The sequence below is a fragment of the Arvicola amphibius genome, chromosome 2 (genome assembly GCF_903992535.2).
Source record: "Arvicola amphibius chromosome 2, mArvAmp1.2, whole genome shotgun sequence".
Classification (NCBI taxonomy): Eukaryota; Metazoa; Chordata; class Mammalia; order Rodentia; family Cricetidae; genus Arvicola; species Arvicola amphibius.
Genome location: NC_052048.2, coordinates 177,109,385 through 177,131,510, shown reverse-complemented (window position 1 = coordinate 177,131,510; position 22,126 = coordinate 177,109,385). Strand labels below are relative to the sequence as shown.

Sequence of the window (22,126 nt, the reverse complement as noted above, 5' to 3'; positions counted from 1 at the left end):
CTTTCCCACCACAGCCGTCAGGGAGAGGCTCTGCAGACTCTGCACCGCGTTCCTCCTCCTCTCTGCCTGATACAAATCTAACTAAAGGTGCACAAGACAAATAGTACAAAGGCACCCAGCTGAAGAAAATCCCAATAAAGGGCAGTAGCTTGCTTTCCACAGTGACCTCAAGCGGCCAAAATTATAAGCAATATATAGTCCTCTGGTTAAGAAATATCTCTAATGAGGCTCCAAAGCCACAGAGAAACCCTGTCTTGAAAAACCAAAAAAAAAAAAAAAAAAAAAAAAGAAATATCTCTAATGTTTCATTTTTGGGGTTTCCCAAAAAACAAGCAAAAAATAAAACAAAAACCCTTAAGATAGCCAGACATATGGGCCACACCTTTGAGTTCAGCACTCAGGAGACAGATGCAAGCAGATCTCTGTGACTTTGAGTCCAGCCTGGTATACATCGTAAGTTCCAGGACAGCCAGGGTCCATTCTAAGAGCCTGTCTACTTTAAAATAAACGGCCAGGTGGTGGTGGTGCATGCCTTTAATCCCAGAATTTGGGAGGCAGAGGCAGGCAGATCTCTGTGAGTTCGAGGCCAGCCTGGTCTACAAGAGCTAGTTCCAGGACAGGCTCTAAAGCTACAGAGAAACCCTGTCTCAAAAAACAAAGCCGGGCGGTGGTGGCGCACGCCTTTAATCCCAGCACTCGGGAGGCAGAGGCAGGCGGATCTCTGTGAGTTCGAGGCCAGCCTGGTCTACAAGAGCTAGTTCCAGGACAGGCTCTAAAAAAAAAAAAAGCTACAGAGAAACCCTGTCTTGAAAAAACCAAAAAAAAAAAAAGAAGAAAAAAACAAAAAACAACCCCCCCCCCCCCCAAAAAAAGCTAGTTCCAGTACAGCTAGGACTGTTATACAGAAAACCCTGTCTCAAAAAATGAGTGAATGAATGAATGAATCAATCAATATAAAACTAAAATAGCACTTAATATTTAAAAGGTTAAGTATCATAAATCTGGTAAATACGTTTACTAGAAAAATCTTGTAAAGTTTTAAAAATGTGTGGCTTATTTTAAGTGTGTGTAAGTGTAGGCATGCACACCCTGGCACAGAAAACAACTTTAAGGGAGCTGGTTCTCTCCTTTTCCCTGGGTCAAGGGGTCTCATTGTTTGAGCCATGCTGCTATATGTTCTAGGCTGGCTGGCCAGCAAGATTCCAGGGGTTTCTCCTATCTCTACCTCACCAGACAAGTGCTGGAATGATGGATGTGTATCACCACATCTGGTTTTTATGTGCGTTCGAGGAACTGAACTCAGGTCAGGCTGGTGTGGCAAACAGCTTTACCCATTTAGTCACCTCCCAGCACCCTCACAGAATTTTTAAAATATGTTACACAATATTAGATTCTGTAGATGTTATTTAAAAATGTCTCTCTATAGTAATACACTGTCAATATTTGGTACAATAAATTTCCTAGGCATGCCTCATATGGAATATTCCTTCATTTTCTGTCCCTTTTCAACTAAAATTAGATTACAACTTTATGTGACTACTTTCCAATTTTATGTAGTCCCCAAAAAATCAGACCCCTTTGGCATTAAAAGGCATAAAAAGAACACACACACACACAAAGTGGGTAAACAAAGGAAAATACCAATACATTAGGATGGTAGATTTTCAAATCTTCATCTTTTGAACTAATGTTTAAGGTCCCAGCATGCTTTTAAAACAAACAAACAAACAAAAAACTATACACACCCTTAGGATTTCTAGCTGGGCATCTTGGTTTCTGCCTGTATCTTTGCTCTTGCAGGCTGAAGGAGGAGGATCAATATAGTGAATTCCATGTTAGTCAGACCCCGGGGTGGGGGGTCTGGAGGGGGAGAGTGCGGCATGGAAGAAAATCATCAACTTAGTATCCTTTATGATTTTCCTTTGTCTTGAGACGGGGTAAAAGTGGGGAACAGATGGCAAGCAATATGGCACAGTGGGTAAAGACAGTTGTCCAGCAAGCCATGTAACCAGAGTCAATCCCAGAACCCACCAAGTTGTCCTCTGACCTTCACACAGACACTGTAGCACACATGACTCCCCTGGGTAAGAGTAGTAATAATAAAATGGGGTGGAGGCTAAAGATAGGCCAGCAGTAAAAGCACTGGCCAAGTGTGCATATGCTCAGACAGACACACACAAACAGTCCTAAAGGTAAGGGTGGGGGAGGTAAACCAGGATGCTTTAGATCTACCATTTTGTTTCCACTTTTGATTTTAACACTCATCCCTACAGAAATAAAGACCACAACAGCCAACTAAAACCAAAACAGAGGTAGGCGCTATTTAAGTGACGGGATTATAAACATGCAGGCAGGCGGAGGAGGCTCTCACGCTAAAAGTGGACAGGACGTCTTCTCATTGCTGTCTCTGCTGAGAACACCAGCGACAAGAAAAAGGAGGAGTCTCTTAAGCACAAAGGTATCCCACAGTGAACAGGTAAATTATTTAATGCTACACAGACCTGTGGTTTATATGGATGTAAGATTTTTATTCACTATCTAATAAGAAGTGCTCACACAAGTGACATAGGGATTTCTTGGGGTTATTCATTTTACTTTTGTAGTTAAGCTAATTCTATTACAGTAGAATCATTGTTGCTTTCCTGGTTACCAGGTGGTTTTAGTTTAACTTATATATTCTATAGAAACCAGGTAGAAGCCAAGAAAATATTAAATAGGTTTTCCTCTAAAACTCAAGTTCTGAGGAAAACTCAGAAATATTCAAAGATGTTTCCAGGTTTCCTGATATAATCTCACTTAACTTTATGAATAAGGATTAAGCAAAATTACAATAGCACATAAAAATGCCTCACATAAACCAGCTCAAATACTGTATCAGTTTGATTAAGTTATAATATATACTTTTTAATTGATTTTCCCCCTTGGGTAAGACAGGGCCTCATGTACCCCAGGAGAGGTTTGGACTTACGCTAAGGATGATCTTGAATTCCTGGTCCTATTGCTTCCACCTCCCAAGTGTGGAGATTACAGGTGAGCCACCATGCCCAGCGCTCACTCGCTCTGTCTCTTACCACACACATGCGCACAATTTTATTTTTAATTACCGTGTGTGTGTGATGTGTTCTAAGTTCAGACATGTGCCTCAGCACACATGTGGAGGTCAGAGGACAACTTTAGGAAGCTGGTTCTCTCCTTCCACGTGCTTTCACCCGCTGAATCCTTTTACCGGCACTACAATTTTGTAATATAAAACTCTTACTCAGGGGGCTGGAGAGATGGCTCGGCGGTTAAGAGCACAGCACTGGCTGCTCTTTCAGAGGTCCTGAGTTCAATTCCCAGCAGCACATGTCAGCGCATAACCATCTGTAACTGTAGTCTCCTGGGAACAGATGACCTCTTCTGATGTGCAGAGAGATGTATAGAAGACAAGGCCTCCCTATACATAAAATAAGTAAATCTTACTTTAAGAAATATTTGCAATAGCCAATCCCTTCATTAATTTCTATTAAGAGAATAAATTAACAGTCCCTGTTTTGAAGCAATGTCTTTATTCAATTTTTATATCTATGAGGATGAAATAAAATTTATCCTCTGTAATCTTTCTTCCTTCCTTCTTTTCTTTTTGTTCACAGATATTTTACTTACACCTATGTCTGTGTGAGCATGTCAGATCCCCTGAACTGGAGTTACAGACAATGGTGAGCTACCGTGTGGGTGCTGGGAATTGAAGGTGCTCCAGAAGAACAGCCAGTGCTCTTAAATGTTGAGTCATCTCTCCAGTCTCCCAGATGTTTTCTTATATTTTTTTTTTACGAGACAAGTTTTTCTCTGTGTAACAGTCCTACCTGTCCTAGAACTATCTATTTTATTGACCAGGCTGGCCTTAAACACACAGCGATCAGCCTGCCTCTGCCTCCTGGGTGCTGGGATTAAAGGTGTGCACCACTACCGCCCGGCATCTTATAATTAATTTTGTAGGTAAACACAGAGTAAGGAGCTTCATGGAGGCATCTTGACACATACTATACTTTGTTCTAATTCCCTTCCCATAGGCCCTCCTTCCAAGTGCTTTTTTTCTGAGTGAGGACTGCCAGGGCCTGCAAACACCAGGTAAGCACTCCATCACTAAATTATAGCCCCTCTTCAAGAAACAGCTTCTTTAAATACAAAGAACATAAAGATTTATAGTAAACAATGTTCCCTAAAACCAACTCCCCCAACAACAATGAAAGGAGGGATTGTTTAGAAACCAAAAAGCAGCATCAGGAAAAATAAAAACGGTGGTTCACATTTTACCTTCTGTGGTCCCTTATCAACGGACTTTAACAAATCAACACAATAATGACCTTTATTGTGAACTTCAAACTGGTGTTTGCTTTTCTGATCAGCTCCATCCTACTTGATGAGCTGACATGGGATTCCCCTCTGTATGCTATGAATGTTTGATTACCATTGGTTAATAAGGAAACAGGTTTGGCCTATGGCAGGGCAGAATATAGGTAGGTGGGAAAACTAAATAGAATGCAGGAAGAAAGAACCCAGAGTCAGCCAGAAGCCATGTAGCCATCTAAGAAGCAAGAGGTAACAAACCACGAGCCTTGTGGTAAAATATAAAATAATAGAAATGGGTTAATTTTAGATGTAAGAGCTAGCTAGGAATGTGCCTGAGCCTATGAGTAGGCCAAAGAGTAATTAATGTTAATCCTCAAAATGTTTATTTCGTAAGTGGCTGCAGAATCCAGGGGGACCAGCAGGATGGAGAATATTTATAGCTACATCTGGCACTGGAAAACAAAAAAGTAGCCTCCATTTACAAGGGGCACCCCACCTTACCAAATTAGACAAAAAATAGAACCATTAAGAACCTTAGCAAGGCTTGAAAAGTTGGCAGTGAAAACTTATCCAACTGCACTTGTCATGGTCAGAGGTGTGGAGACACACAATCTACACTCCACTTGCTCACACTGCTGCCCCAGCAGCAGCAGAAACTCCGCTCTCCAATCAGCCTGCCTGGATGGACATAAGGTTACCCACAGTGAGCTTTGTCCTGTTTAAATATCGAGTCCATTAATGTCCGAACCATATTTTCTGTGCATAAAGTTCAGGATTAGTCTGTAAGTGACCATGGAACGGGAGACTCTTTCAAGAAATCAATGGTGTTAAAACTACTTCCATGGGGCTGGAGAGATGGCTCAGGGGTTAAGAGCACTGGCTGCTCTTCCAGAGGTTCTGAGATCACTTCTCAGCACCCACAACTATCTAAATGAAATCTGGTGCCCTCTTTTGGCACGCAGGCAGAACACTATACATAATAAATAAATCTTAAAAAAAAAACTTGCATGGCAACTAAGATGCCCAACATGCCCCCCCCCCACCACTGTTTAAATTAACATTCAAGATGTAGGAGCAATGGTGGGGCACCAACAGAACAACTCAACGCAGCAGTGCCGCAGTGGACTGACCAGTAGCCATTGTGATCTTCATTCTCATCTGCTCACAGTAAGGAGGAAGAGGTGTGTTTAATTTAAGCATGCACTTGATGAGAGTTTGGGGGAATAGGGTTCCACTATGTAGCCCTGGCAGATCTGGAACTTAAAATGCAGACAAGGCTGGCCTTGAACTCACAGATAATCTGCCATTGCCTCCTGAGTGCTGGGATTAAATGTCAACACACCATCTTTCTTTGGGTTTTTGAAACAGTCCCTGATGTATGTAGTCCCCACTATGTAGGCCTTGAGCTCATGATAATCCTACTATCTTACCCTCCTGAGTACTGGGTTAACACACACAACAGGTGTGAACCACTCTACTTGGTTCCAAATACTACTAGTTCCAACACCTTTCATGCTTCCGCTCAACAAATGCAAAGTATACACCAAGTATTTCTATCCTTTTGACAGCAGTCACAGGTCACCAAAGCATGGCGAGGCATGGTTTGAGTTGCAAACTAAATTAGTAATATTTTTCTCCCAATTATCACTTTTCTTTGATAAAATGGCCAACAAACTATATAACATTAAGTCCTGCACAGGATTTTTCTCAACAACTTAAAGTGAACCTGTATCACTTGAAGTGTCAGATATACAAGTGATAGTCAGAATTTTGGAAAATTTTTCTATCTGCTCCAGTAAGCTTGATAACTTTTCATTACTTAAAAGTCTTTTCTAATTAAATAATGGAGTTATTAATAAATGCTTGTGTCAATATTTACAAGATCTGCATAACTCAGTAAACTATTTTCCAAATTTCTCTTGTCAGATACCACAAGATCATTCTTGAGTTGAAAGACCCATTCTGGCTAGGCTTGGTGACAGGTCCAGCAAGAGGGACACAGAGGCATCACATGAGCCTAGGAAATGTAGGCAGCGGGACAACAGTCAGGCTGTCACAGCAAACATGCATCCAAAGTGTCTGACAATCCATAGATTTTAAATGAGTTTGTATTCTACTTTATACCTCATGTTCAAAAAGCTAATGTTATACAGTTTGGGTTTAATAACTAAGAAAATAATATCCACAAGCACCTAAAAAGGCTCTTAAATACCCAATTTGTGGTGTGTGTGATCTGGTAGAGAGATATCTTTATACTTTAAACCAAAGAAATAGAAAAATATTTCAACATGCTGTATGCTTACTATTTGTAGTTTTAAATTAATATTTTTGAAATATCCATTTTAGTATTTAACATGGCAAATATCAAAAATACAACCCACATTAAACAAAAACTTTTTACAATGCTCAATAATTTGTCTGTGTGGTATGTATGTAATTGCAAGTGTAGGTCCAGATATGCATGCATGATGGGTACATGCATGTGACAGTCCAGTTGATGCCAGGTGTCTTCCTCAATGGCGCTCCACTTCACTGACACACCCAGAGCCGGTCAGTTCCAACTAGTCTCACTAGCCAATTTACCTCCTGCCCAGCTGCTAGATGAGCAGAGTACCCCAACTTTTGCTCCTAAGCTCGTGCCACGATCACTTTACCCACTCACTCATCTCTCTGGAGCTAAGAGATACATTTCTTTCAAAGCACTAAGCTTTTATCAATTTGATGACAGTCCTCAGAGTACTACAGCCCTTCCTTCCCAACTTTTCTAACTACCTGCTTTTCTTCCCAGGAAGGTTACAGGACATAGGATATCTGAACTAGAATGGAGACACTATTGTAATGAACTGTAAGTTAGACTTGTTTTTGGAAACCCTAGAGAACAGAAGATCCACAGAAAAAAGTTCCAAGGTGCAATTTCAGTTAAAATTATATTTTCTTTTAAAATATTTTTGTGGAGCTGGAGATATGCCTCAGCAGTTAAGAGCACTGGCTATTCTTCCAGAGTACCTGGGTTCAACTTCCAGCACCCACATGGCATCTTACAATGCCTGTAACTCTACCTCCAGGGGATCCAATGCCCTCACACAGATATACATGTAGGCAAAATATCAATACACATAAAGTGAAAAATACATCATTTAAAAAAGATTAATAATTTTGTACCGTCTTGAAAAACACACACACATATGCATGTATATGTTGATATATTTGTATATGGGGGTGGAGAGGCACTGGCTGCTCTTCCAGAGGTCCTGAATTCAATACCCAACAACCACACAGTGGCTCATAACTGTCTATAATGGGATTGATGCCCTCTTCTGGAATACAAACATACATTCAAGTATGCACCCATAAATACATCTTTTTTAAAAAGTATTTTTGTTGAGCGTCTGGACAGGAACATGTTTGGTAGAAGTACCAAGATTACAGATGCACACCATAGCATACAACTTTTCTTATGTGGGCCCTGGAAATTAAACATTGATCATTGGGCTTGCCTGTCAGGTGGTTTTACCATTCCAAGCCTGAATTTATATTTCTAGCCACCTCAAGGTCTCAAAGAGTAGCTGAACTTCTGACAGGCAAAAGTTAGACTGTCACTGAATATGCTCAAAGAAAAATGGAAAACTTTTTTGTTTTGTTTTTCAAGGCAGGGTTTCTCTGTGTAGCCCATGTTATCCTGGAACTTGCTTTGTAGACCAGGCTGGCCTTGAACTCCCGAGAGATCTGTCAGCCTCTGCCTCCCAAGTGCTAGTATTAAAAAGTGCCACTATCACACACTCTCATTTTGAGAAGACACTCACTCGAGCTTGCCTCCATGTATGCTGGAATTACAGGCATGTGCCTTCAAAGTCTAGCTCTGGATCTTATCTAACTTCACAGACATAATCATATTCCCAACAAACTGAGGATGGATACAAAACTCATTCTGTTTCTTCTACCTTCAGCTCTTGGCTCTATCATCTCCCCAGGAGTTTTACCCAAAACCTTCATTTTCTAGACTTTTCTTAACCACGTGTATCCATGCATGTAATTTTACAATTATATGCCTTGTAATCCTAAAGCCAAAAGATTTTTAATACTTGAGTAAATGTTCATGGTATATTTTCTGCTTACCAACAGCAAAAAAAAAGAAAGAATGAATGAATATAATAAAAAGGTAAGTAAGCCACTGTGCACACTTTCTGAGGAAACAGATCTCAGTGCCTGTGAGGTCCTTGATCCAGAAGGCAGCTCGGCAGCACTGTCATTACAGACGACAACCCCTGGACTTAGTGGGACAGAAGGCAGAGGTAGACGATAGTGATGTTACCACAGCCCTGTGCAGGTCTAGACTAAAATATGCTGAGTGAAATTTATTTAGGTAGAATCTCATATAGCCCACATTGGTCTTGGACTCCCTGTGTAGCCAGATTGACCTTGACCTTCCAATCCTACTAAAGTTGCTACAGAATATAGACAAGATTATGCCACCATGCCCAGCTTATGTGGGTTTTAAACAAAAAATAAACTCTTAAACATTTTTAAAATTTGAAAATAGATGAATGGAATAAAGATATAAAACACTAGCCAAGCAGTGGTGGCTCACACCTTAAAGCCCAGCAGTTGGGAGGCAGAGGAAGGCTGGCAGATCTGAGTTCAAGGCCACCACAGTCTACAAATTGAGTTCCAGGACGTCCACGACTACACAGTGAAACCCTGTCTTGAAGCACCACCCTCCCAAAAAAGATCTACAATACTGCATGTTCAATGTATGGGCAGTGTTGTGGAAAGTGTCCCACTAGGTATCAGCCTTAACTCATTACACAGATCAGTTTACTTCAAGCCTGCATCAATTCTCCTGCCTCTGCCTGAGTGCTGGGATTTTAGCATGCACACTACATCCAGCTTAATGCATGTTTTATGCTAGTGTTCCAAGAGTAAAAAAGTTTAAAAAGTGGCAATAAATAACTTATTGAAGAAATTCTTTTCATAAATTTAGCCTAGTCTAAGTGCACACCATTTATTCAACAGTGTCCACCAAGGGGCAGCACTCATCACCTACTAAGCAAGAGCAACTCTTCTCCCGTCCCACAAATGCCACCCACCTTTAAGTCTTTACAATGTATCACCAAAAAAACCCTTTAAGTTGTATTTTACCGTACCTCTTGTTAGATGTGCTGCTGAACCGCTTGTGTCTTGTATGCTAGGTATGATAACAGGTTTGATGGCAGTAGACAATATAAGACAATGCAGAAGAGAAACTGAGGTTAGTGGAAGCAGTTTCACTGAGCCCTCCTGGAAAGACCTTGACCCTGACTCCAAGCCACCCTTTTACCAGAGAGCAGACAAACAGCACTGAAAAGAATACACACACATTTCCCACTAAACGAAAGCATTTGCTGCTGTCCCAGTAAGAGTATCTGAGAACTAGGTGTGCTGGTGCACATCTTTAACCCAGCAGAGGGAAAGGCAAAGGCCTGTGATCTCTGGGAGTTCAAGGCCAGCCTAGTCTTCAAATTGGGATCCAGGATACTTAGGGCTGTTACATAGGGAAACCCTGTCTCAAAAAAGAGGGGAAAAATAGAAAAAAGAAAGGGAGGGAGGGAGAGAAGGAGTATTTCAGGAAGTCTGGTATAGTGGTGCCTTTAATCCCAGCACACTGGAGGCAGCAACTCAAGGATCTCCGAGTTCTAAGACATCCAGGACTACATAGAGAGATCCTGCCTCAAAAAGAAAATAAAAGTTTCAGAAAAAAAATAAATTGGTGATGTCAAATACACTGAAGATGATCTAGGTCAGTATACACGATATTATTCTCTGTCAAATACAGTGATATAAGTACTGTGTTTACATGCATGCTTAGGAATGATCTGGAATCCTATTTACTGAGCTGGTAATTGCTCAGTGGGTAAAGGCCCTATCACCAAGTCTGAGGACTTGAATTAAACCCCCCACAAATAATAATTATAAAAATTAAAATCAAATATATTAAAGTGTTCTTTACATGGTAGGGTTATGTTTCTTTTACTTTTCTATAGTGAATTCATATTACATGTATGTTTACATTCAGTATATAGTTATTAACATGCCAGACTCAATTTATTTTAGAAGTAACTTTTATTTAGAAGAAATTTTATAAAACCAAGAATTAAAGAAAGGTAAATTTTCAGCCGTCACACAATTAGCGATAGACTAGAACCACTTCTTCCTTATATTTAGTACCTGAAGTCCACTGTAGGCCATCCGAGATGCTGGATCAGTGGTGGTTCACCTACTGTGATACGTGGGCTTTTTTATATAGGAAGTTGATCACTAAGACTTTTATTTCCCATCTACTTAAAGACAAAAAAACAAATGAAAAAAGAAAGGGGCCCTAAGGAACCTACAAAACACTTTCTTCAGTTTGGATTCTTGTAGATTAGCACATACAATAATCTACTTTAGAGCAGCATGCATGACCTGTTATAACAAGTGAAAAAAGCCAGGCACAGGAAGATAAATACCACATGTGAAGAGGTAAGAAGCAGAGTGGTTGCCAGAGGGAAGGGAGTAGCAAAAAGGATACACAAAGGTTGGCTAACAGGCACAAAAATACAACTAGGCTGAAGTTCCTATGTTCTACCACATAGTACAGCAACCATAATAGGTAGGAAAGAGGATTTTGAGTATTTACAACATAAAGAAATGTTTTTGATGTTGAATGAGCTAACTACTCTGACTGGAATATTGTATATTGTTTACATTTAAGTCAATACAACTACAGCCCCAAATAAGTATAATTATGTTTCAAAAGTAATCAACACAAATTTTCTGTATAAGATTACCCAAAATTTATCTATCCATCATTCCTATATTTACCAATATTTCTGGACAGCCTATAAACAATGTCAGCTAAACTAGGTGGTGGTAGCTTATACCTTTAACCCCAGCACTTGGGAGGCATAGGCAATCAGATCTCTGAGTTCCAGTACAGGTTTAAAAGCTATAGAGAAACCCTGTCTAGAAAAAAAAACAAAACAAAACAAACAAAACCTGCAAGGAGCTGGCAAATCTCTGCAACTCCCCTAGCTTTGTTTGCTCTGGTTTTCTCCATCAAGTGTCCCCACTCCATCTCTAAGAAGTACCTCAGAGCAGATCTCCTCACTTAAGAGACCCACTCAAAGTCCCTCCCTGGAACTTATTTCAGCCAACTGGCCAACACAACCATCACTGGATTTCATCATTAACATTACTGAAAAGGCCCTTGACTTTTGTGTGTCAAGAGTCCCCAAGAATCTTCTAAAAGTAAGACTGGGACCTTCTCAGAAATAGGGATTAGACACACAAAATTTTGCATGTCATTTCAAGACTCAAAGAGTTACAGTTACAATACATCCCTGAACTTCAGAACTAAAAACTTTATAGAATATAATTAGCATACTAATATCATAAATCTTCAAAGCTCAAGATCAATTTGTGTCTGAAGAGATGCAGGGCACTCTCAGCACCAGCAACACAAGGTTAAAACCAGAACATCCGCTCTGCTGAAACTCCCGTATGGCCCCGGACTGCCTACAGAAATCCATCTCTACTCATGAGTGCCAATTACCAACTTCCCAAACTTCCCCACTCAAATTTCCAAGTGGAAATTTCGTTTTCTATATTCTTCAAGTACAAGTAAAATCCACTCGCTATTTCTCAGGTCAAACTGCTATTGTAGCCTCCCTCTAGCCTCTCAGTCCTTCTCAAACTTTATTTAATACACATAAAATGTTACCTAATTTCTGTTTTCCCTGTGTCATGGTCCCTCCTCTAAACAAACTCCTCCCTATTCCCATACCACTTTCTTTACCCTATTTTAGTTTCTACAAGTTGTAGAAGAGTTGAGCTCATCTTTCCCGTCCTGGATAAGGCCCGAGGTTTGTGACTCTGTACCTCGAATGGGTCTAAAATACAGACTGTCTTTAATTTAGTTTGACAATAGCAAAACTCTCAAGTGAGGCCACACTTGAGTTTAATTTTCAATGGGGGATGTGCTTCACTCTCTTTTAAACATAAAACAAGAATGCAGCTCTGAGTTTCCTGCTCCCCATTTCTAGTCCACTGCTTAACAGCTTTCAGCAATGTTTCAGAGACATTTCTTCACTTCCTCTTGGTCTCTGTAGCTTAGCTGCCAGCCTGACATTAACATTCAAGAGCAGCAGCAGCAGCACTCTCTTAAGTTCCAAAAAGCTTCCAACTGCCAACAGTAAAACCAGGCGCTTTAAAAAATGGTCTTAACATATATGCATACAGCTTGGGCATACGGACCACATAATGAAGCCTCTGATGTCTTGATAACAAGTAAATTAGGGAGAGGCTGAAACACATTAACCTAATTCTCAACTGTATGGGGGAGGGTAATAATCCAAGACACACACACACACACACACACACACACATACAAATAATTTACTTTCCTTGAGCAGTCAAAAAACAAAGTCACTTTCCAAATTTTCACCACATAACATTAAAGTAACTTCAAAACATTTCTGTTGTTCCAAGATTAAAAGTTTCCAACAGTTTAGTGTAGCTGTGATCTGAAAATGCCTGTAATTTGTTTGTTTCAATTCCTATTTCTCTTCAGCCTGTTCACCTTAGATAATAATGGACAAGTATTAACCAATGGCTAGGATGTAGTTCAAATGTTTAAAGTGCTTGCCTACCATACAGAAAAGCACACACCTTTAATCCCAGCATTTGGAAGGTGGTAGCAGAAGGATTAAAAATTCAATGTCAACTTTTAGCTACACAAGTTCTAGGCCAGTCAAGGATACACAAATTCTTATCTTTAAAACAAAACAAAGTAACAGGCTGGAGATGGCTCAGTGGTTAAGAGCACTGCCTGCTCTTCCAGAGGACCACAGCGCTCTTGCTGGGTAGGTCACTACCAACTGTAACTCCAGCTCCAGGAGATGATGCCCTTTTAGACTCCACGGGCAAATTGTACTCACATGTACATTCTCATATATAAACACAGATACATTAAGCACACAGACACATAATCAAAAAATAAAAACAGAGGTCTGAAGAGGTGACTCAGCGGTTAAAGAGTATGTACTGCCATTCTCAAGGACCCAAGTTTGGTTCCACATGACGGCTCATAACTGCCACAAATCCAGCTCCAGGGGATGTGATGCCCTCTTCTGGCTTCCCCTGCACAAGGCATGCACAGACATATACACAGACTGAACATATATATATATATATATAATTTTAATAAGAAACTATGAGACATAATACACTAGACACACACACACAACCCACTAGACTTAGTCTAAGCAGCTCTTCTAGTGCTAGAGATTGAACCCAATGCCCTGCTCAAGTTAAGCACTCCTTCTACCACTGATCTATACCACCAAGCCCAGGGTATTTCTGAAAGAAACTTATAAACGTGCCTTTTTAGCTGCTGCTAGTTTACTAAGGGATAGTGGAAAATTTTCTGGGAAGCTTGGGCTTAAAAAATGCTCCCATGTTCTAATGAACTCAAAAAAGTACAAATAAGGCCGGGCGATGGTGGTGCACGCCTTTAATCCCAGCACTCAGGAGGCAGAGGCAGGCGGATCTCTGTGAGTTCGAGGCTAGTCTGGTCTACAGAGCTAGTTCCATGACAGGCTCCAAAGCCACAGAGAAACCGTCTCGAAAACCAAAAAAAAAAAAAAAAAAAAAAAAAAAAAGAAATACAAATAACTAACATTCTGTAACAGCATTTCCTTAAATGTCTTTCACAAGACTATAGTCTGGTGTTTGGGAGACTGATTTTCAAAATATATATGTGTACACACAAGTGCGTGTATGCAAGTATGTATGTGTGTCGATGAGCATTATACACAGTCCCAGAGTAATTGAGTAAAATATCTCATTTTCTGGAGAGACGGGGCAACACAGAGTCCCCCTCAGCCTCCAACTTTGAGAGGATGAGCAAGTGTGTTTCAGCATGGTGCACTGCACTTGTCCAAGAACCTGACAGAGGCTGACAGGTTAACTTCCTGGAGAGTGTCCTAAGACTGACAGATTATCTCTCCTACCCCCCAAAAAATAAATCAACAGGCCTTTTTATGCTGATTTTTTTGTCCCGAAACAATATCCAACTTCAATAACTGTTGTTCAGCCGGGCAGTGGTGGCGCACGCCTTTAATCCCAGCACTTGGGAGGCAGAGGCAGGCGGATCTCTGTGAGTTCGAGGCCAGCCTGGTCTACAAGAGCTCAAGAGCTAGTTCCAGGACAGGCTCTAAAACTACAGTGAAACCCTGTCTCGAAAAACCAAAAAAAAAAAAAAAAAAACCTGTTGTTCATCATCACTATTATTCCAACAAACATTTACTGAAATGTCTTATTGCAAAAATAAAGAACTGTCAGCTGGGCATGGTGGTGCAAGCCTTTAATCCACTCCTGAGGCAGAGACAGGCAGATCCTTAGAGGCCTGGTCTCTACAACAAGTTCCAGGATGACCAAGACTATGCTATATATAACCAAGATATAAAAATGTAATTCTAAGCCACAAGAACCTTAATTTTCCCTTAAAAGTCACCTGTTTGTGGTTGTTTCACATAAAATGCTTTGAACAGACAACCCAGGGGTCTGGTTAAACCTGCAATATACCAGCAATAACAATTCATGCATTTATTTAAGCGGCCTTCACCTCCCTAAGTAAATTAGCAACGGGTGTGTAATTGTGCCTTAATTTAAAAAAAAAAAAAAAGCCACACAACCTTGGATTCCACCGACATATATATATATGAATATCGAGGGAAATCTAAAATTTCTTTATAATTCTGTAGGTTCTTTTAACAATATTTTTTGTGAAAACACCTAGCTTCAGTTGGCTAGTCTTGGCTAAAGAGAATATGAATCACTTACTACTAGGCAGAAAGCCATTTTCCCTTCTGCACGTTGAGTTTGAGATTATAATGAAGTCAAGAGACTTTAAATAAGGTGGGCTGAAAGACTCATAATCTGATTGTTTTATTTTTGTTTGGATCAAGTACCCAACTGAAAAAAACAATCTAACTCCTATCAGGAAAAAGAAAAACAAAACAAAACAAAACAAGGCTGCCAGTGTAGGTTAGCAGCAACTGGTTCTTTGCACGTCCAATGCCCTGGGTTAGATTCCCAAGCATAGAACAAAAAATAGAGGAAGAAAAAAAAAGCCCCCCCAAAATCTACACACAATTCAGCACCCAAATTAAAAGTAAATACACAGTATGACTATATATTTCCTTTCGTGCTCATAACTAACCATATTTTTACTAACCTTATAGGGTAACTGGTCAAGAACTTTCAAACAATGTTAAGAAGTTAGGACACAACTGAATAAAAAAAAAAAAAAGCAAAACCAACACACCTATAAAAAAGTTTCTCCAATGTTCTCTTCTCTTCCCTTGAGTGAGGAACAATCCAATAACTTAGTGTTTAAGACCAAAGAGAAAAGAATTTAAGAGGAATGGCTGAAGACTAGGAAAAGGACCACTCCTCCCAGAGGACAAAAGCGTTCCCACTCTCCTCCAGAGCACTGTCCCAACTGACAGGTTCACTCCCGCTAACTTTCACCCCAAAACACCGCTTAAACACTCAGTAAAATGTGATTTTTTTTTTTTGCTCTGCCTAGGGAAAAGAATTCGGCCCAACCGATACCAACTCTAACGTAAACAATTAGTACACGATATTTTAATGGCTGGGAAGATGGGATGAACTGTTAACAGCTCCTCCAACTGGTCAGAGCGGATAGCCTTTGAAGCCCTAACAACATTAAGATAATTTAACAATCTCAAGTTCTGGTGGGCAGTCAGGTGCACCGTACCAAGTTTGAGACCAGCAGCAATGACACAACAGGTGAGAAACGCAGTGGACATCATCACTACAAAACACGCAATGGCAAACCCCTGAATCCACGAAAGCCTGGGATACGGGACAGGATCAAGCCCAAGAACATCCCCATCCCAGACCCCGTTTTAACCGAGGCAAAGGTTCCGTTCTTTCCGAGGGGTGAGCCACCTCCCCGCTCCCCTACCCCGGGGACCACCACGCCGGGCCCGGGAAGAACCCAGACCCCTCGGTGGGCATCTCCGCCGTGGAGGAAAACACAATGTCGCTCCTTATTTCTGCGTACAAAAGGACTTTGCGCCCTCCTCCCCGAACTGCCGCCTAGGCGCCTCATCCCAACTTGCAAGAAGGTGGGCAGCGCGCCATATTCAGCGCCCCCCAGTCCACCTGGGGAAGCAGCCCACGCCACCCCGGCGGGAGGGAAGCTTCGGAGGTCGCCCGGCCGAGCCACCAGCCTCCTTCTCCCGCCAGAGACAGCCACTCCCGCGCCCCGCCCGACCGGCCGCGCCGCGCCGCCGGCGGACGAGACCCGGGAAGAGCCGAGGGGGCGAGAGCCGAGCGGCCGCTCCGGTCCCGCGCTGCCCACCCACCTCCCGCTCCCGGGCCCGGCGCGCTCTCCCGGGCCGCCCGCTCCAGAGCCCGTGGGGGAAGGCCAGGCCCCGGGGTTCCACGGCGCGGAGAAGGCCGCGGCCCGGAGAACCCGAAGCGGCAGGGGAGGCCGGAACCCTGGGGCTCTCGGGAGGGCAGCCGCCTCCCTCTCGAGCCCGCCAGGACGCCTGGGGCCTAGTGCGGCCTGCGCATCCTCGGGGTGGCGGTTTGGCTGGGCCGGGCCCGGGTCCCCCGCCCCAGGCAGGCCGAATCCGGCGGGGGCCCAGGCCCCGAGCCGGGGGCGGCAGGGTGCCGGCTGCGGGGCGGGCCGGCCGGCCGGCGGGCGGGCGGCGTGTTGCGGCTGCGCCGGGGCTGAAATAGCTGGAGATTGCGCGGTAGGGCACTCACCTCAGAGCGGCTGCGCTACCGTGGGCCTGCGCCGTGGAGACTGCGACCGCGCCGGCTCCTCGCAGCCTCCTGCCACCAGCGGCAATGGCGAGCGCTGCCGCCTCTGCCGCCGCCGCCGCCGCCGAGGAGGGGGAGGGGAGGGAGGAGGCACGCACGCGACGCACGGCTCAGCTTCCCCGCCCGGAGACCGCCATGATGGCGAGGCCGGCGCGGCTCTGGCGACCCCGGGGAGGGGGCTCTCGACGGTGCCGTCGCAGCCCCCGGCCGCCTCGTCGGCCTCTCGTGCCGCTGTGCAGCCTTAGCTGGGACCGGGAGGCGTCCGCATGGGCGAACCGGGGACGCGGCGGCCGAGAGTCTCATGCGGCCCAAAATGGTTGCTAATCCGAAGGGGACTCCGCTCAGTCCCCGGCGCGGGGAACTGGGACCACCGCTCCAAAGGGGCTCCCCCATATTTTCCTCCGCGCGGCCTGGGTCGCAGCCTCAACCCCCTCTCTGAAATGAGACTTCCTTCTCTCTTTCAAAGCCCTAACCAGACCGTTCAGCGAAAAAGTTCAGTACAAAGCAATATGGTAATTTATTCTCTCCTTATTAGATGAACATTTCTGAGGAACCCCTTCTGTACTGGATGCTGTTGTGGGGGCTCCGAAGTGCACCTGTTAGCAAACCAAGGCCCTTTTTAAGAAAAAATAAAAAATTAAGTTCTTGCCCTTGCTTTTTCTTTTCTTTCTTTCTTTTTTTTTGGGGGTGGGGAGCTTTACTTGAAGCCTTAGGGACTTCAGTTGCATGCCTAACAAATGAGGTTGGAGACATGAGGGTTTGGATTGGTTTTTTGTGTCATCAGGAGTCACCATCAGAATCACCTAGAATCTCAGCTGTTACCCCGAGAGCCTGCATTTTTAACACTTCCTGGAAATTTTTATGCACCCTAGATAATTTTAAAATGTCCCAGAGGGTGTCAGAAAACAGCTTAACAAATAAGGAAGCATTCGTTTTTACTAACGTTTTCTTCAAAAATTGAATGTCTTTTTTTCCTTGCCTTCTAAAACAGCATCGAAGATACCACCCATCGCTGTGGGAACAATTCCTACTCTACTCCTTTACCTCAACTTTACATACCCGTGCAATCTTTTCTATTTTATTTTTGAGACAGGGTCTCAACTATGTAGCCCTGGATGACCTGAAACTCGACATAAAGGCCAGGCTGGTCTCCAGCTCCGAGATTTTGCCTGTGCTTGCCATCCAGGTACCGTAATCAAAGACATGTACCCTTGTGCCCGAACATCCAATGAAATCCTTCAAACTGTTGCTGCCTGTCATTTCTTACTTTGGTTCAGGCTGCACTTAGACACCTCATGCCTCATGATCTCCCTGTCACTAGACTTGCCCCCTCTATCTAGTCCATTCTGAATGCTTCAGCTTGAAGACCTTTTTGTTTGTTTGTTTGTTTGTTTCTTTTGCAAATCATCCAAATCAAGTTCCCTGCTTGGGATGTTTAATTAGATCCCATTACTTCTAGGCTAATGTCTAAAATTTTTGAAGGTGGGTTTAAGGACTTTGATGACCTCATCTGCCACGTCTCTCTCAGATTGTAGACCTGGGAAGCCTTGGGTCATATCAGCCTAAGAATTCTGACATTTTGCAGTTTTTGCAAACACTGTTCCTCTTGCTCAGAACGTTTTTCTCTTCCGTCTTCTCAATGTGCTAGAAAAATTCATCAAAATAACTGTTAGTCTTTTAGTCGCAACATTTCCTTCATCCCTCATTCCCTAAGACTAGTGCTTTGCCCTTTCCTCATTAGACCCAGGACTTCCCCCCCCCCCACTTCTCCGTTTATTTATCCTGGGCCTCAAGTAGCCCAGGCTAGCCTCCATTGTATAGCTGAGAATGCTGTTCAACCTCTAAGCCTTCTGCCCCCACCGGTTGCTGGGATTCCAGGCTTGTGCTACCATGCCTGGTTAATGTGTGCTGGGGACCAAACCCAGGACTTTTTGCATGTGAGACAAGCAGTCTTAACAGCTGAGCAACATCCCCAGCCCACACTTTATTCCCCTTCTCATTTCCTTCTCAGAGGCAGCCCACATAAGTACATTTGACAGATAAAGAAACCAGAATATGTAGATGTTATTTGCCCAAAATCAGACGGTAAGAGATGGAACCAGTTCTGAGCCTGTCCTCAGAGATGCACTCTTTATTGTCACCAGAGCTTTTAGATGGCAACTCAGAGCCGCTCACAAGGCACAAGAGAAATTTAGCGGGCCATGGCCAACATTCCATAAAAGAAAGATAATATCAGAGGGCATTAACTTAGGCTTTTGTGAAATTTTGACAGATTTTTCTACTATAAATTTTCTAATTTTACAAATATTAAAATAGCAATTAGACACTATTTATTACCAAGGTTTGTATAATGGGATAACTGTTATATATGGCTTTGACTTCATCATCCTTACATTAATTCTGTACATCCTTAAGATTTAATGCCTGGTCTACAAGAGCTAGTTCCAGGACAGGCTCCAAAGCTACAGAGAAACTCTGCCTCAAAAAACAAAAACAACAACAAAAAAAGAGTTAATGACATTCAGCATCCCAAACAAATTGAAATTACTGCCCCAGACCAACCTGGCTGACCTTCGCAAGAGAATGGGGATTCATGTCTTGGCAGGCCAAGGCTGCCACATAGCCAGATATTTTTGGCTAAGATACATCAGAGTATTCTGTCAGCACAGTAAAACACATCAAGTCCTTTGTATGCAAATCCTGTGTCAACAGGTTCTCAGACTGCCCTACACACTCAGTTCTGGTTCCTCTTGCCTTTCTCCTGAGCTTATTGATTGGGTTATCAATGAAATTCTGGAAGCCTCCACCCAGATACCTTACCCTCCTGGTTAGATCTGACTGACCTCATCGATGACTATGTTTGGCGTTCTTTTCTAGTCTCGCTGTGGAAGGAGAGAATCTCCACCTGAGAGTTGTCCTCTGACCTCTGTGTGCCTGTCATGCTGTGCACACCTTCACACAAACACAACCGTTTCTTTTAAGGCAGGTGATCCTAATGGCCTCTGTGAGCACTAATGCTTAACTTAGCGGCACAGACAGCTTTTGTCAATGTTGAGCAAGGGCTAAGATGGTAACAGTGCAGCTTCACTGGGGATCAAACATGAATTCAGCAGGACACTCATGTCTCTCTACTTCTCATGACTCAGGAAGACTGTGAGCAAATTTTACCCGCCCTTCCCAACCTGTCCCCCAAACAGAAAGAAAATCTTGCTCAACTTGGGAGACTATAAAGTAAGTTTCAGTTTCCCAGGTAGAACATTTACAAGATTGAAAGTTAGCCTTCTTATTATTTCGCACAGCCTGAGAGGTGACAAGGGCTACCTCTGGCGTTGGAAGAGGCAGTCTAGCCAGGTCATGCAGTACATGTGCACACACATGGTCACCAAATCCTAGGGCAACACAGGCTTGGACAACTCCAGCCTTGGACAGAGGCTACCAATTACAATCCTGTCTAAACCAGTTCCTCGGTTTGGTGTGACTCTGTCTTGCTAAGAAGTAAACTTCTTAGACTGCTGTTTGAGAGAGCTGGAGAGGTGGCTCAGCGGTTAAAAACACTGACTGTTCTTCCAAAGGACCTGGCTTCAGTTCCCAGCACCCACATGGCATATTGCAAGGGTCAGTAACTCCAGTTCCAGGGGACCCAATGCGCTCACACAGACATACCTGCAGGCAAAACATCAATGCACACAAAAAGGTAAATAAATAAAAGTTATCTTTTAAAAAGCACTCACTTTAATCCCAGCAGGACTGAAACATGGATCTGTGAGTTTGAGGCCAGCACGGTCTACATAGAGGGCTACACTGAGAAATGCTGTATTGAAAACCAAAACAGGGCTGGAGAGATGGCTTTGAGGCTAAGAGCACTGACTACTCCGAAGGTCCTGAGTTCAATTCCCACCAACGATATGGTGACTCACAGTAATGAGATCTGGTGCCCTCTTCGGGCCTACAGGCAGACAGCACACTGTATACATAATAAATAAAACTTAAAAAAAGAAAAGACTCCTGTTGGGCATTGATGGGGTGGGGGTGGGGAACAGACAGAAATGACCAGCGTCTAGCCTATTTTGCATCGTGGCTGGGGGGGAGGGGGCAAATGTTCAGTTAATTATTAAGTTTCTCTTTGATTGTATCATTGTTCCCAAGGACTTTCCTGAGTAGAGGTGGCTGGTAAACAGAACAGCAGTATTCCTAGGTGTCTAAGAATATCTTTTCCATACTGTCTTCCTCTCAGCCACTGAAAGATGCCCTGAAATTACTCACTGGTGGGGATTAGGGGGGAGATAGCTAACAGAAACAAAATGAAAAGGGCCAGTGTAAACAAAAGAAAATCCAGTCACTTGGTGACTGATGAGACTCCTGAAAGGCTATGAGGGCAGAGGGCAGAGGGCAGAGGTGAGTCAAGGTACTGAAGGTCAGAGTTGGGCCTGAAAGTGTCCTTGACCCTCACCTGAAGGGAGCCTGTGAAGGGAGAGGATCTGTCAGATTTCAGACAGATTGAAGGATGGCTGGTAATAAAAAAGGGAAGCCTGCTGCTTCGGGGAAATTACCCTGGCACAGCAAGCAGCTTGGAGTAGAACTGGGAAGATAATCGGGAAGATAATCAAGCAAAGGGCAGAAGGAAGAATTTGAGAGAAGCTGAGAAGTTTCCTATATCACTATAGTGGAGTATGCTTTCCAATCGCTCCCTAATACTTAGCTAATAGTGTTGAACAATTGCCCCCTTTAAAAGGAGATCACAGTGGGCGGTGGTGGTGCAAGCCTTTAATCCCAGCACTGGGGAGGCAGAGGCAGGCGGAACTCTGTGAATTTGAAGCCAGCCTAATCTACATAGTGAGTTCCACACAGCCAGGGCTACACAAAAGAAACCCTGTCTAGAAAAAAAAAAATGAGATCATTCCATCAATTTATTCAGCAA

General features: G+C 43.2%; 1 protein-coding gene across 9 annotated transcripts in view; it reads right to left on the bottom strand.

Annotated features, from left to right (window-relative positions):
• The window catches only part of Nrf1 (nuclear respiratory factor 1), a 107,711-nt gene extending 90,444 nt beyond the window's left edge, over positions 1-17,267 (bottom strand). For 8 of the 9 annotated variants that reach the window (XM_038318573.2, XM_038318577.2, XM_038318574.2 and 5 more), the window contains exon 1: positions 17,152-17,267. The gene's annotated coding sequence lies outside the window, so the exon portion shown is untranslated. The remainder of the gene's footprint in view (positions 1-17,151) is intronic. The other variant, XM_038318571.1, reaches the window with a different exon arrangement.
• Between the last annotated feature and the right edge of the window lie 4,859 nt (positions 17,268-22,126).